The following is a 4,108-nucleotide window of genomic DNA, read 5'->3' as shown; positions in this document are numbered from 1 at the left end:
TGGGCTGTTGGTTTTTTTTTTTTTTTTTTTTTCTCTTTTAGTACATGTTTTTTTTTTGTTTAAGGGCCGGGAGCTTCTCAGCTGCACAACATATTAGTTGGGACAGCAGACAGAATGTGACAGAGTAAACTATAATCTGCTTTTAATGTATCCTCAAAAAACGGTATTTGCTTGACTGTCTTAAATGTATCGAGACTGAAAGTCAAAACATTCTCCCTGAGTTCCAACACAGATCTGTGTAGAGGAATGACCAGCAGAACAGAGATATGAAAAATGTATTAACAAAAGATTTTCAATTGGAATGGTGCCGTTATGCAAAAATTCAAGCAGTGACTTTAAACATTTACACATGTACTCAAAGTTGGTGGTGGTGGGGGGGGAGAATTATCAAAAAACCAACAGAGCTGTTAGATAACAGACTGATAATTGCACACACTTCCAGTGCGGCTGCCTCTCACTGAAATTATTCTTCTCCATCACGGACAACACTTTGTTCATCATATCGCTTTCGACCACAATCACCTCTGGCTCTCTGGGACACCAAAGTACAGAGCTTGCTTTCCCGATGAGTTCATCAAGCCCTTCCTTTTATGCAGTAAATATGCTGCTGCCCCACTAGACCGTGGGGCAGCACTCTGTACTAAATGGCAAATTCCACTACCCTGTCAAAAATGACAGGGTTCCTTTTACTAATCTAGAAGTTGTTGAGAAGCACCAGACCATCTAGTCCTGGATCAGTCATGTGCTCTCTTTAAGGCTGACAATTGTGGTCCTCAGAGAACGCCTGCAATTGCAATGTGTTTTTTGTGAAAGAAATCCTCATGTTAAAAGAACAGATCCAGAGCTGTTACCAGAGGGACCACTTCAAACGACTTTGTTGGCCACGCAGTCCTTTGTCCTTGAAGACTTTGTATCTACAATTAAGAATGTATGGTGGTGGACCACCCTTGCGTACATTGGCTTGTCCCGAAGGAGCATCGGCCACAATGCTTCCCAGCGTCTCCAGATGAGCAACAGCTCTATGTTTCAGGAAAGATAATTCTTTCGCCAGGCTGATGGTAGTTAAAGTGGGTCTACTGAAGAGCTGGCTAGAGGGTGAAAACCCACATAGCTTTTCACCAGGTGTGACATAAAAGCCTGTAGCTGTGAAGGTCCCTGTGGCACAAAATTTTGGCGGAGCTGCCACATAGGTTGTATTCTGGAGCTGTGGCACCCTCCTTAGCTTCAAGTTCAGGTTGAATGTACTTTCAAATCACTCATGTAGCTGATCTGCACAGGACTGGAATTGATGCCATTAGAAAATGCTGCCTTTCGAACTCTGATCTTCCTCAACTTCCTCAACTGGAATTGAATTCCTTCACTTGAAGGACGGTGGCTTGTTATGCAATGCAAGAGTTGATCTGCAAAATCTAGGTCTAAGGGGGTTGTTATGGTAATGGGGGTGTCTTGAAACCTGTTGGATCATATGAATTGTGTCTCATGTGGAAGTTACTGGGGGCTGGCTCTGGCGGTGGATCTTTCCTGGTTGTTTGGAGGGTGCAGATAGGCCTGGTCTGTGTGACTAAATCTGTCTCCGTATTAGACCCAGTATGGCATTATATGTTTGTGAAAGGTTGTGTCTTAGGCCCCCCTCTACTGCTCAGAGATGTTTTCTCTGTTTTCACAAAGATGGCTTCTTTGACTCCTCCCTCGAACCATCCATTGAGGATGGTCTTGAGGTGAGGTAGTGGTGACAAACCCGGCAACTGCTGTCGGCCCTCTTTGTCCTCTCAGTCCAAGGTCAGGGTCCGGATCTCCAAGCCGATGGTGGATGAGGCCCATTGTATCGGAGTTTAGTTTGTAATTACAGGGTGCGGGGAGAAATAGAGATATAGACTGTCTGCTTTTCATCCAGCAGGACTCCGCTTTATTGGTTATAGTGAGTCCCCTTTATACAAAGGTTTAAACTATACAGGCATTGAGAAGTATGATGTTGCCCACAAAACAGGTGTTGAAACAGATAGAAATGGAATGTGAGGCAGTAGCTATCTTCAAGGCTGTTGCAGGACGGTGAGAGCATCAGTGGGATTGTCTCTCATGGGAAAGAAATGGAAAAGTACAGAAATGGGGGGGATGTCTCAGAGAGAGAAGTGAAAAGTACAGGGAATTTCAGAAAATAGACTGGTAACAGAAAATTTTCTAAAAATTGCCCCCTTTTGTCATAAAATGACAACAAATCATAATTTTCTGTTATATGATGGTGACTGTATAGACATGTCTGTGTGGTGTGTCACCTTGCATATAAAGCATTGCTAACCCTGCAGATTTGTTTACTGTTGTTATCAGTTTTCTTCCTATGGGAATTACACAATGTCCTATTACAACAAATGCTAATACCACCAATGGTTGAGGCCCATCGTCCAATTGTTGGGCCCTAATGGCTGAAAAATGAATAAGCCAGTTATCTAACCATGTGCCTCCCTGCCCTGCATCGCTAGTTAGTTACTAAAACCTGCTCGTTAGTTACAAACACCTCCCAAGGCATTCATTACGATCTCTGAATCGCAATTTAGAAGGGATCGTATGGGATACAGTTCTGGTATCGGTCTGGTAGATGAGTTTGTCTGGATCTTAATGGTTGCTGTGTTTCTTTCCACTACCCCAGAACCTTGAGGGTGCTATGGGATATGTCGGTCCGAGAAGTTGTGCAAAGCTTTACACAACTGCTGAGTTACTTGTGATATGAATGCTGGTCCCCTACCACTATTGATACTGGCTGGTATTCCAAACCTAGGAATTAATTCCTTGCACATAATTTTACAGACAGTTTTAGCATCTTCCCTTGTGGTAGGATAAGCTTCTACCCATCTACTAAATTGGCACACTATTACCAGTAAAAACTTTACTCTTCTTTGTGCTGGTATGTGAGAGAAGTCTCTTTATAACATCTGGAATGGTTCAGTTGGTTGTGGTCAATAGTTATGAGCTGTTTTCGGTTTGGAGACATTTGTTCTTGCACATGTCAGACATCTCGATATGTAGTTTTGCACATGTGCTGTCACTCCTCAGATATAAATTTGATTCTGAATAGACTGTATTACAACCTTGTGTCTGATATGAGAAACACCATGAAGATGGCGGACAAGAATAGGAAGTATAGAAGATGGAAGACATGGTCGATCCTGATCATCTTTAGCAAAAGTCTAGAATAGCTCCATTATTTTGCCAGTGTTGTTTCTCCTGGTCAGATGCATGCTTTTGATGTAAATTAAGTTGATGTTATGAGATAAATATGCTGGATGCATCACCATAGTTAGGAGGTATTAGGAAGGTTCACAGCTGCGTTCTTTGCTACTGAGTCAGTGAAGCGATTTCCCAAAGCTTCCCTGGATTTCCCTGGCGAGTGTCCCTTAATTTTGACTATAGCTAATGCTACAGATTTCGTTACGGAGTCCAGAAGGTGGAGGACTTGATGTTTGTTATTTATTGTTTTGCCATCTGCTTAGATAAAACCTCGTTGCTGCCATATTTTGCCGAAATCATGTGCTACACTGAAAGCATAGCGCCTGTATAGATTGTTACTTCCTGATTCTCGTGTAGCTCACGTGCAAGTTTGAGGGTGTATATTTCACATTGCTGAGCTGACATGAATGGCAGTGAATTATGTCAGGAAATTGCACCATCAGAGAGTCTAGCATGATCCGTCCACAAATATTTCTACCGATTCATGAATAAGTGTCTGTTTAAGAACTAATCTGCATGAGGATTTGTCATGTATTGTGGTCATACAGTCGTGTTCATTATCAACAGCCATTGGGTCTGACGATATCATTTGGTGTAGTAAGTGAGCTGGGTTGGTGGAGGATGTGGCATACTTGATTCTGAGATGTTAAAATAGCTTCCTAGCCACTTAATCTCTGAGTAGGAATGTGTTGTTTAGTTAGATTATTCAGTATCGTTATTACCTGATGTGTTCTGTATAGGGTCAAATCATGTGATAAGACCATATTCTGCACGTCTTCTGTCATAATTGCAGCCGCAGCTACAGTGTGTAAGCAGGCAGGCATACCTTGAAACACAACTGGTAAGGTCTTGGAGTAAAATGCAACAGGGTGAAGGTTTATGCCAT

The sequence above is a fragment of the Fistularia commersonii genome, chromosome 12 (genome assembly GCF_037954325.1).
Source record: "Fistularia commersonii isolate RoL2024-O1a breed Wild chromosome 12, RoL_Fcom_v1.0, whole genome shotgun sequence".
Lineage (NCBI taxonomy): Eukaryota > Metazoa > Chordata > Actinopteri > Syngnathiformes > Fistulariidae > Fistularia > Fistularia commersonii.
Note: the sequence above shows the minus strand (reverse complement) of the source record.